This window comes from Podarcis cretensis (assembly GCF_951804945.1).
Source record: "Podarcis cretensis genome assembly, chromosome: 3".
Taxonomy (NCBI): domain Eukaryota; kingdom Metazoa; phylum Chordata; class Lepidosauria; order Squamata; family Lacertidae; genus Podarcis; species Podarcis cretensis.
This window is the reverse complement of record NC_137172.1, coordinates 120,407,234-120,419,912: the sequence shown is the minus strand read 5'-3', so window position 1 is coordinate 120,419,912 and position 12,679 is coordinate 120,407,234. Positions and strand designations below refer to the sequence as shown.

The following is a 12,679-nucleotide window of genomic DNA, read 5'->3' as shown; positions in this document are numbered from 1 at the left end:
CGGGGGGGGGGGGAGAAAACAACTCTGGAGAGCTCCGAAGTAGTAACGTCTATTGTAATTGGGTGGAAAAGGGGAAGTCTTTCTTCACACAAATAAGCAATGCAATTACATGGCAAGTCAATAGAATAAGGCAGCTAACACGCTCCTGCGATATTTTGAAACTGTAACCCGATACTACTGTTTCCATCCTCCAGCTTGCTTGCACTCCCTTGTTGCATACTGTACTATTTGAGGCCCAGAGGGCAAAGCGAGTGCTTGCTGTTTATTAATGATCAGAGGCTGCAAGACCGGGGGGGGGGGGGGGCATGGGGCGGGGGAATGTGCACCAACACTGCCATTATTACTACTTTCTCCAGACTTTAAGATCACAGACTACTGAAACTTCAGCAGAAAGCAATCCCTTTGCTCCCAAACAAGATTTTACTGTAGTAACACACACACACACACACACACGAAAATAAACAATTCAAGCAGGCCTGCTCGCTAAGGTTTTTGCAGGAAGCATATGTTTCTATTAAATTAGAAACAGTTTCTACCGTTGTCAGTTTGCTAAAGGAAACCTCTCCTCCTGAAGAAGAGGAGCTTGTTTAATGGTTTTGACAAATTGCGCTTACCTGACAGGGCTATGTCAAATAAAGCTAAGGAGCCCTCTACTAAATATATCCTTTCGAATAAATTACTGCCTCATTTACTAATCCTCTGAAAGAGGAACAGGTCTTGTACACTAAAAGACTCAATTGTTCCTGAGAATGTTTATAATATTAAGGAGTAGTACCAAGTCCTCTTGCACAAAGTGTAATCAGACCCACCTCTTTTAGGTTGCTAAGCTATTGGAAACTACACTGGGAAAAATAGACTGTCCTGCAGGATGGGACTTTGAATACTATGGCTGAAATCAAGAGCAAGTCAATCTGAAAATACTAAACAGCTAATGCATAGAATGTTTCCCCATTGAAATCAGGGCAAACTTGTAAAAGTAGAATACTGGCACATAAAGCAATTATTTTTATGGGGGGGGGGAATGAACTGGGGCAGAGTATTGATTACATATCAACCGAATCTCTCATAGAAGCACTATTGGTGTATGTTCTACCTTGCAGAAGCATAACCGAAGTCCTGAAATGGCAGTTGGAACACAAAACTAACAGAAATGCTATGATAGAAAAATGCAAAGTTGAACCTTGTTTACTTAAGTGGTGTTCTTCATGTGTTCAGAATCTGACTGCTGAACATCAAGACTGGACCACTGCATACTGACACCACAGGATTAGAAAAAAAACAGTCGAGCATATGCAATCTTAAGGCTAGATAACTTCAACTACAGTTTTGTTTACTGTGTCGCTAAATGTATGTGTGTATGTGTGTACCCACAAACTAGGCTGCCCACAGATAATCTGCAAAGCTGTTTTTCTAACAAAATGTTGGGAGTAGTGACTAGAGTAGTGGAGAAACATCTCTCTCTCTCTCTCTCTCTCTCTCTCTCTCTCTCTCACACACACACACACACACACACACACACACACGTCTCCATTTGGCAGTTCAATGGAAGCTGCCAATCACAAATCAGATTATACTACATGTGTTTATGCATGACTATGCTGTACATTTCATGGCACAATGGCTTTACTTCTGGAGTAAAGGACTAGAATACAGGTAACGAAGCAACAGTATCTATATCCTTTGACCATATAGATGCACACACAAATGGCACAGGACCTAAACATATACTATGACTAATTTCATGCCATGATGAAGTTTCTAAGATGCGCCAACACTTTCTGTCTTCCTGTTGCTACAGACCATCATTGTAATTTCTGGAATTTGGACTGCTTCAGGGATAGATAATCCAAATTAAGCAACTCCTCTTAAAGACTCAGTAGGTAAAAGTCTTTAACAAATTACTTTTTGTTCCAAAAGCTAGGTAAGGAACCATTCTGACCAGGCAGGTGGTGGTGGTGGGGAGATTGCCTATTTAAAATCAAGACAGCTTAATGGAGAGGCAGATATGAAAAGATCACAAAATACTCTTTTTAATTATGAATAAACTTTGCTGGAAGAGGCAGTTTGATCACAGATTACACGTGAAATAACGTGGAAAACTTTCAAGGCAGGCAGCAACAGCAAAGCCCCCTAACCTATCAGAGATGTTCTTCCTCTTTTAAAATGGTATGCCTGAAAAAAACACAAGATGCTGGGAAATGCTTTAGCCCTTCTCAGCAATTACTAACCAGTGGGCCATTTGGCTGAATGGAACCATCTTCAGCTTGCTGAACAAAATGTCACTATTGACATGTGTTTCTCTGACTGGTGTAGTCTCTGCATCTTTGGGCTCCATTCTCCCTTGCAGATATCCACTTTACATAAAGATTAATGACAGTTTTGACTTCACAGCAGGGAGACAAGAGCCCACCCCCCACATCCCTTTGCGTTGCAATGGGTGATCCCCTCCCCCTTTCCTGGTATTTATAATCACTTGGCTGGAGCCTTTATTTTTCAACCGTGCTGCAAAATCTTTTCCCTAAAGATACCTTGTTTTCCCCCTCACATTGTAGACCCTTAATAAAATACACTGGGGTGTGTGTGTGCGTGAGCGGGCGGGTGTGTGTGTGTGTGGAGGACTAACTTTAGACAGCAAGAAAGCTCTGCTCAATCAGTATATTACAGCTTGGGGGGGGGTAGTTTGATCAATGATGCAACTCAAGCTAATTACTTCTCACCACCAAAAAAGCTGCAGTGACTGATTTACAAGATTTACTTTTAAGCCAAATGCATTAAGGATCAGAGCACCAAACAAGTGTCACACCAAAAAAGGTAAGTTTTAGGTACACTGTATAAACTGCAAGCATTCTGAATGGTTCTGGCAAACGTTATTGCCTAGTCTCTTGCTACTGCACAGATTACAACAAGGAAAGCGTTTCCATGGGGTTCCTTTTTGCAGGAGTTTGTCCTTGTCACTTCAGAAGCAGTTTTCGGCATTTCTTGCCTTCAGCCACAGTCTGCACACAGCAGCGTTATTAGACAAATGTAGCATTAAAAATAAACAAACAAAAGAAAAACAGCTTTGTGAATCTTCAATCATAATAATTTATGTAGCGCTTTTAGAGCGTTTAAAGCACTTCACTCCTTGCAATCCACACAAACACTTTATAAGAGACTATTTCCCCCATACTGCAGATGGGGGATGAGAGCGAAAGAGTGGACCTCAAGGCCACTGAGATGAGTTCATGTCTGAGGCCAAGAAGAGAACCAGGAAATGTCCCATTTTGTAGTTCAAACTCTTAAGGAGAGAGATCACCGACTGGTTTTTTGTTTTTTTTGTCCTCTTTTAATGTTTGGCCAAATGGAAGGGGCCAAATGTACCACAATAGCTTAATAGGACTCCTCCTGACCAGAGAGTATTTCAAATGATAAATAAGTGTTGCAAGTTTGCACAATGAGAATATTAAAGCCAATGTAGAGAACAACTAAGCAAACAGTTAACAGTGAAAAATACTCCTGGCCCAACTGACCCATTCAGTCGTTTTGCAATGGTTTCTGTTTTCCTTCGTACATGCAGGAATGAGGGAGGCAACTACCAGATTGCTTCTGGAGTGGCACAACCACATGCAAACATCAATTTATTCTACCTGTTCTATTCTGAGAAGTTTCTGGGGAGAGAATGGATCTCAGTTAGCTTAGGATTTCAGGCGTTTGGAAGTTTTGTTTTCTGTTCAATGGGAAGAAATCAGACCCCTAATGGCTTAGCAAGTTAAATGCTTATTATTATTATTATTATTATTATTATTATTATCATCATCATTATTTTAAATGAGAAGGAGCAGGGGAGAGAGATGGACACCTGACAGCTGACCTTCTCGGTGGTGGCACCGCCCTGTGGAACACCCTCCTGCCAGATGTCAAGAAAATTATCTCACTTTTAGAAGACATCTGAAACTTTTTCCTGTTTGATGTCTTAAGGTGTTTTTATTTGTTGGAAGCCTCCTAGAGTGGCTGCGGCAACCCAGTCAGATGGGTGGTAGAAGAAGAAGAAGAAGAAGAAGAAGAAGAAGAAGAAGAAGAAGAAGAAGAAGAAGATGATACATGGAAAAGAAGAAGAAGAAGAAGAAGAAGAAGAAGAAGAAGAAGAAGAAGAAGAAGATACATGGAATATGAAACCAATTTTACACTGTGAATAGGGATGGGCGATGTCAGCTTTTCAACATTGCTATGTATCACCAGCCAAACATCACAATCTGATGATACACCGTGAGGCTGAAATGGAGGCAGGAACAAGCTGCATTGGCCCCAGACCTATGAGGCGCTGGGCTGAAATTGCAGCCGCTCCCAGGTGGTTTAACCCTGGCACCTCAGGGGCCAATGCAGCTTGTTCATCTCACTGGGCGATGGGGGACAGAAAGAGTTCCTCCACCCCAGGGCCTGGTGCGAACAAGGTACAGAGGCCGGCCTCCCTCAAAGGTTTGCTCGAGCGGGTGCTCTGCATCTTTACTCCCGAGGTGACCAACCACCCTGGGAGGAAAGACGCAGCCCACCCTCCTGGGTGAAGGCAGCCAGGTGGCAGCCAAGCACGCAGAGCCTAAAAGGCTCCATTCGCAGGCTGCCTCCACCTTCACTTGGGCAGGCTACCTCTTTCTCCTGGGTGGAAAAGGTGCCCCCCCTGTGAAGGGGCGAGGGCTGAGCCCCCCTCCCCGATACCCACCAGTTCTAAGGCGGCACCGGCTGAGACTGCCACACAAGCACTACAATTGTGCAGTGGCTTCTGGCACCATTGCCACAGGCAGACGGGCTACTTCTTCCTCCCGGGAGAAAGAGGTGGCCCGCCAGCCGGCTGGTGAGTCACAGGCAGAGCCCCGCCCCCCAGTCTGGGGGTGGCTTGATCAGCTGAGAAGCAGGCTTTCTTAAACCACCCACTTCTCAGCTGATCATAGGCAGGGTGGGGGCATCAATAAACTGCGCCACTGAGGCGCAGACAGCAGAACAATTTAAAGAAGCCCCCTGGTGGTATGAGGGCCAGAACGCAATGCCTGCCTCACCTGGCTATATAACGCAGGTGAAACAGCAGCCGCTCCTGAGTCCCTCTGGTGGCAAAGGGATATACTACCGCCGGGCGAAGCAGCCATCGTGGTCTCGCCCTCATACTGGTCCTCAGAGATGTATCAATACATTGCCCAGACCTAACTGTGAATCACCCTGAGATCTATGGATGAAGGGCAGTATACACATTTACATAATAACAGTAATGCTGGACAAATGAGGATGAATGCGGGATTTTTCAATGTATTACGGGCTCTTGCGCTGTTTGAACTATAGTGCACTTGCAAGTTTTGTCTGAGAAGAATTTTGAAAACTCCGATAGGGAACTTAGGCTGATTTATTACAATTCCACACCAGCCAAACAACTGAACTCTAGAAAGTACAGGTACCTGAATGTTAAGCCACAGTGGGCTGTAGGGGAAGTGACCTGCATTAGGATGGGGCATTGTGGCAAGGGTTAAAGGTAAAGGTAAAGGTACCCCTGCCCGTACGGGCCAGTCTTGACAGACTCTGGGGTTGTGCGCCCATCTCACTTAAGAGGCCAGGGGCCAGCGCTGTCCGGAGACACTTCCGGGTCACGTGGCCAGCGTGACATCGCTGCTCTGGCGAGCCAGAGCCGCACACAGAAACGCCGTTTACCTTCCCGCCGGTAAGTGGTCCCTATTTATCTACTTGCACCCGGAGGTGCTTTTGAACTGCTAGGTTGGCAGGCGCTGGGACCGAGCAGCGGGAGCGCACCCCGCCGCAGGGATTCGAACCGCCGACCTTTCGATCGGCAAGTCCTAGGCGCTGAGGCTTTAACCCACAGCGCCACCTGCGTCCCTGCAAGGGTTACTTATCACAATAACTGCCAGCAGACAGTTACCATTTTGTGCTTCGTAAAACATGTTCATTTGTCCCATCTTTGCCCCTCAAAGTCAAGGGGGAGACTGAAGCTGTGTACACCTTTAAAGAGCCTTCAAAACACATTCCTTCCCTCAAAGAATCCTGGGACCCATAGTTTATTTTTCCCCAGAATTGCAATTCCCAACAACACCAAACGAACTACAGTGGTACATCAGGTTACATACGCTTCAGGTTACAGACTCTGCTAACCCAGAAATAGTACCTCGGGTTAAGAACTTTGCTTCAGGATGAAAACAGAAATCGTGCTCCAGAGGCGCGGCGGCAGCAGGAGGCCCCATTATCTAAAGTGGTGCTTCAGGTTAAGAACAGTTTCAGGTTAAGAACAGACCTCCAGAACAAATTAAGTTCTTAACCACTGTACAATGACCAGAAGTCTTTGAGGGAAAGAATGTGCTTTGAATGTGCTTTAAAGGTACAGCGTAGGATGTGCGCAGTTTGGCAAAACATTTTCTGCTTCATTTTGCCGTACAAATCACTGTGACAGAAAGATTTAAGTTAGAGCCACTAACCACTTGCCAGAGCGAGGAACTACATACTGTACTGTAAACTGAACAAGTCCCCAGAGGGAGGAGAACTGGAGGCATTTACAAGGGAGAACTGGCAGGTGCAAGGGGTGGGTTGCTTAACCCTTTGCCCTGACCCTCCCCTGCAAATGACCTCCAATTATTTGATCCCATTTTCCCTCAGCCGGACTCTTACACAGAGGGGAAATGGCCTGTGGGGACGGTTGGTCTTCCCACAGCCCCCACAACTACAACACTTAAGTGACCATGTGTTTGGAAACCCTCCCTCATTGCCTCTTCTCCCTAATAATATTTCTATCAGCATGGGCTCTCCTACCAGCGTCAGCCATTTAAACAACCAAGGCCATCCTGTGAGGACAGCAGCCCCTTAAAAAAAGTGGGGTGGAAGATCCAGATGTAGCCTGGGCTGGGGTTGTTCCTTCCTGTGTCAGCAGTGACAGGTTACCTCCCATAGCCACGAAGAGGTAAGGAAAAACAAGACTATGTGCCGCCACCAACCAGTAGCACCCAATTTTGCAAGCAGCCAGTCCCTCCCACCCCATGGAGGGAACCTGGCTGGGGCTGGAATACCATAGGTCAAGCCTACGCCCGCGTTGGCCTTGTCTATGCCTCCCTCCACAGATGTTTTGACTGACTAGCTCAAAAACATTTGCCGCCTCCTCATTCAGTTGAAGAAAACAGGCACAGTTGCATTTGGTAGAACTGTCAGTTATACACATCACTTAAAGCCACTCTCATCATTGGAGCAGCCAACCCCAGCTCTGCTTTGATCCTCTTGGCTTCCAAAGCTGCTTTGCCTGTTGGTTTTCTTTCTGGCCCTGCTCTGTTAACAGCAGCCTGGCGCAAAGAAATTAAGCAGGCCAAGTTCTTCCTAACAGGAAGATGGCACAGTAAGTGAAGGGCTGCTTGCTTCATTTCTTTGTACCAAGCTCCTGCTAATGAAAGGGGGAGTCGCAATTGCACTTGCTAGCCCATAGCTCACAGACCCTTGTTGTTCTCAAGCTGCTTATAGGGTTGCCCACTTTTTGTGCATGGCAGGGCTTCCAACGCCTCCAAATGCTGAAATGTAATGCATGAAACCCTAGTGGCCTTCCAAGGCCCAAGCCTTCACATGTATTTTTGTACTCTACTGCTTGGCTTTTCCTTCAGTGCCACACCTTTGCCAAGCAAACCCCTTCATGCCAAAATCTCTTGTTCCTTAAGGTGCCACAAGACTTTTTGTTGTTTTTGCCACAACAGAGTACTATGGCTTCCCCTGTGGAAGTTGTTTCCTCAGATCTCCTGATTCTCTCTCTTCCTACTGCTAATTGGTTCTGCTTCCTTCAAGTCTACTGGCACCCAGCCAACATCCTTCGCTGCTCAGTCCTCTTATTTATCTCTCCACCCCTCTTCCTGCCAGCAGTGTGCACCTCATGTAGAAGCCTTCTCTATGTACTCCTCACTGGCCCCTCCTTTCCTCCATTCCTTATCTGCTCAGCCTATTGTTTCCTCAAGCCCTTGCCTGCTCTGGGTATGCTTTGATCTGGTTTCCATTTCTGAGTCCAGTGCTAACTCTGCAACCTTCCTCCCAGCTCCCTTTCCTTCAGCTGTCCCACTTCCAGGGTCTCCTCTTAGTAAACCTATTTAGGCAGCCAACATCTCCTGCCTCTACAGCCAGTATGACATTTTAGTTCTAGTCCAAGTGAGCTCTCACTTCACTCACAGAAGACTATCTATGAACACTCCACAATGCTTCCACCTCTTCTCCAGCGTCATACGCGGCTCCCTTACTCCCAACATAACCAAAAATTCCCTTGGCTAAAAAGTCACTGGGGATCCAAGAGAGAGGAGGCCCAGCAGGGAGGAAATACTCTCAGGGACAGAGTCCACAAGCAGCGGACTGGCAAGCTGGGACCTGAGAAAAGGAAAGTGGGAAAGTGAAGAGGCAGAGGAGCAAAGCAGCCGCAGCAATTATGACCAGAAAACTGATGGGCAAGGAAGCTTTGAAGACTTGGGTAATGAAAGCTAAAGCAACCAGCATGTGTGTAAATGACAGGACCAAATTCCATGTGTTGTTTTCAGTTAACAAGCCAACTCTCTGGTTGTAGGCTCCTACCTTTCACAGCCAGGTAAGAGTGATGACCTGAACTTTCCTTAAAAAACAACTAGGCACATGGCTCTAAGGCAGCCTTGGAAGATCTGTGGGCAACAAGCTGTGTCCTTGTGAGCCTCAGTTCCTCATATGCAGAAACTGGTTACCCTCTCACAAAGAATGGGCTTCCCCTCTCCATGCTGTCACATCCCCTGCAGGCCCCACATGTCAATGCTGTCAGGGACTATGTGGTCAACCGAGACATCTACTGAAGGTATGGATGCTCTGCCATGGTTCCAGCTCACAGCAAGAACTTATGCGGCTTCAGCAGGGACTCCCCATTGCAAAAATGCCCCCAAGTGTGGAGAGCACAGCAGGCTGGAAGGGGGCATGGTGGCAGGAGTAGAGCCCCCAGGGACAGTCCCCCTTTCTCAGTCTCTGCACACTTAAGAACATTTCAGCAAAAATGACTGAAGGATGCTAATGTTTAATCCAAGCACTCTGTTGTGTAACTAATTGAATATACATATTTTTATGCCGTGTTTTATTACTTTTGTACACCACTTTGGAATACACACACATGCACAGAGTACGCAAGTGCCTACATTAAATTTTAAATACTGGATTTCATAATTAAGTCTCTGCTTGACAGAAGTCATTTTCTCCCTGATGGGTTATCTGTGGAACACTGTGTAGTTATGAAGACATCATGGTACGGTTTAGGAGGGTGGCTGTGGTGAGAACAAAAGTTGGAAAAATGGCCATCGGGGAAAGAAAAAGTTGCAAAGACATATGCAAATTCTATAGCAAATTCTCTGTTAAGAGGGAAGCAACATGAGTGACTCATCCCCCTCTCCCGCCCCTTTCCTTTTTTTACCAACCATATGAATCAACTCTTAGTTTTACTGCATAGTTAGGAGGAGGAGGAGGAGAAAAACTAGAGCACACCATGGCAGTGTGCATCATGTATATCATATTACATTAACACTTGGGAACAAGAGCCAGCTACTTACGTTTAAAAAACAAAACCAAAGAATACGCTCTGGCTGAAGGGTTATGTGCAACAAATACAGTAAGAGAAGGAAATCAATCAGAAATTATCTGCTCCCCAAGCAGATGGAGAGGAAAGTGGGACGCAGGCCTGATTTCTGATTCACAGAGGAAGAAGAATTATGGCCCTTGGGGGGAGAGGGGTGAACTAAAGAAACTTTCTGACCACTATACAAAGCAGCAAGTCACTTTTCTGTGATAGAAGGCAAAAGAGATTAAACGCAGCAGCACCCTGCAAATAATATTGCAGGCTGTTGAGACAAAGACGAGTATGAATGGCTCATCGCTGCTTCATGCATGTTCTTAGTGTCCTGCAAGGCCTATCTAACCAACACAGCCAGGCTACATGCTTTGGTATAAAACTGGGGTCAGCAACCTTTTTCAGCCGTGAGCCAGTCCATTGTCCCTCAGACCGTGTGGGGGGCTGGACTATATTTTGGAAAAGAAAAAAATGAACGAATTCCTATGCCCCACAAATAACCCAGAGATGCATTTTAAATAAAAGCACACATTCTACTCATGTAAAAACATGCTGATTCCCGGACTGTCCGCGGGCTAGATTGGGAAGGCGATTGGGCCGTATCCGGCCCACAGGCCTTAGGCTGCCTACGCCTGGTATAAAATATTCAGGCTGCCCATGCTCCTCTGGGCAGAAGTTAAGAATGTCCCCACCATTCCAAGGAATGAATGAATGAATGAATGAATGAATGAATAAATAAATAAATATTATTATTATTATTATTATTATTATTATTATTATTATTATTATACCCCACCCATCTGGCTGGGTTTCCTCAGCCACTCTGGGCGGCCTCCAACAGAATATTAAAATACAATAGTCTATTAAACATTAAAAGCTTCCCTAAACAGGGCTGCCTTTAGATGTCTTCTAAAAGTCTGGTAGTCGTTTTTCTCTTTGACATCTGGTGGGAGGGTGTTCCACAGGGCAGGCGCCACCACTGAGAAGGCCCTCTGCCTGGTTCCCTGTAACTTGGCTTCTCGAAGAAAGGGAACCACCAGAAGGCCCTCGGAGCTGGACCTCAGTGTCCGGGCAGAACGATGGAGGTGGAGACGCTCTTTCAGGTATATAAAGTGCACTAAAAAGAAAAGTGCACTATGACAAGTTCTATATATTTTTGTCTGCTTTATCTGAATTTGAGAAAGTTCTATTTAGCTGCAAAAAACCCAACTCTTTTATGAGGAGATGTTAAGGGGGCACTATGCTGACAAATCTGGATTTAAGAACTTCATTTCACAGCTACCTGCACTTTAGTAAGAGGAACCCGCCCTGGGGCATTCAGAAACTAGTCAGACCTGCTGACTGACAAGCTGTACACTCTTCAAACAGGCCTTCCTTCCAATGCCGCCCCCCCCCCAACACATCCACACACATTTCCCTGCTATCATGGGTGTTTCTCTATTGCTGCTCATTTTATAAAGGCAAAAGAAAATACTTTAAATTCAGTGTAACAGCTGAACATCACCACCAGTAAATGTTACACCAGTGTAACATCACCACCAGTAACTGATTCAGAAGTCCAACTAAAGAAAGTAAAACTAATGATCATGTTGCCTTACAAAACTTTTCGAAGCTTTTCAGCACAGTTACCTCACACTACATAAAAAGTCACACCTAACAGATCTATTAGTTCAAAGAAAAATATTGTGCACACATATTAATTAAAACCTTAAATTACAGAGGAAGTAGTTATACAGCAGCTAAATGGAAAACAACATCTTCAAAAATTAAAAGCAGTGGGTTTAGATTAGGTGTGTGGCTTTTTTAACACATATTTTATTAATTTTGTTTAGAGCAATTATATCTAGTCCACTTCTTTTCATATGAATACTGCCCGATGCAAGAAACTTTAGTTATCTCAAAGCATTGCAAACTGCCCAAGCATTCTTCAAAATGTAAAACTTTTGGAATCAGAACTCATACATTTCCCAAACCTCCAGCAATTAGATGTTCTGCAGCACCACTCTACCTGATACCCAATGCAAACTTCCCTGGGTATAATGCCTGTTGAACAGTGTGTCATAACTCCTGGATAATTTGCAAAGGATTGTACCATAAATGAGTGAGACTGCCTGACATTTCCAGCCATGGTTCTTTCTCTGCCTCAGCATTAAGGAACTGAGCCCTTGTTTAATAATCACGACACACACACACACACACACACACACACAAAAATATGTTAGGACCATGGGAGCAGCAATTATCATCTACACCAGTGAATGTCTAAGTTTATCAGTGCAGATTTCAAGTGTTAGAAAAGGTGTAGACAGTAGTCAATTTGCTATCATAACTACTGTGCTCAGCAAGCAACTTCCACACCATCACAGATGCTCAAAGGTTCCTAGCTTCTCCTCTCTGCAGGGCCCACAAGCTAGCTTTCTGAAATCTAGGGACTCTCTGAACTCCTAAAGAATAAAACAGAAAATTCCCCAGCACACTTCTCATGCGCCCTGGACGTGACAGAATAAGGAATAAGAATTGTGTGACCAAAAATCAGCTCTGGTCATGTGTTCCTATACAATGAAATGGGTACAGTGGTACCTCGGGTTACATACACTTCAGGTTACAGACTCCGCTAACCCAGAAATAGTACCTCGGGTTAAGAACTTTGCTTCAGGATGAGAACAGAAATCACGCGGTGGCGGTGCAGCAGCAGCGGGAGGCCCCAATAGCTAAAGTGGTGCTTCAAGTTAAGAACAGTTTCAGGTTAAGAACGGACTTCCGGAATGAATTAAGTACGTAACCAGAGGTACGACTGTACTCAGTTGCTCCTGCGCACAGTGATCTCATCAACTTTTTAAGCTATGGGAAGATGTGCAGCAAAAAGAAAATCTTACCTCATTATGTACTGAAAATGGATCTGGCTGTGGAAGCTGATGACTACTTTATCACATGGTCAGCAATAATAGCTGAGCTCACCAAACAGCCATGCTGATATTCAGTCACATGACCCAACCGTGGGCTTTCTGAAAGGAAGACACCGGCCCCATAACCTTTAACAAAAGGTATTCCAAATCCACACCAGCGTGACACAAACAAGAAATGCACCCTGTAAGGTTCACTACAAAAGACTTGGGA

At 45.1% G+C, this 12,679-nt stretch overlaps 1 protein-coding gene and 1 long non-coding RNA gene across 6 annotated transcripts in view; both read right to left on the bottom strand.

Annotated features, from left to right (window-relative positions):
- LOC307212685 overlaps positions 1–12,679 on the bottom strand; it is a 183,621-nt gene that overhangs the window by 19,770 nt on the left and 151,172 nt on the right. The window lies entirely within an intron of this gene.
- The window catches only part of SERTAD2 (SERTA domain containing 2), a 135,481-nt gene that overhangs the window by 19,331 nt on the left and 103,471 nt on the right, over positions 1–12,679 (bottom strand). The window contains exon 1 of one of the 4 annotated variants that reach the window (XM_079970071.1): positions 2,229–2,250. The exons of the other annotated variants lie outside the window; for them this stretch is intronic. The gene's annotated coding sequence lies outside the window, so the exon portion shown is untranslated. Of the gene's footprint in view, positions 1–2,228; positions 2,251–12,679 lie in introns of those variants that run through there. 4 annotated transcript variants of the gene reach the window in all.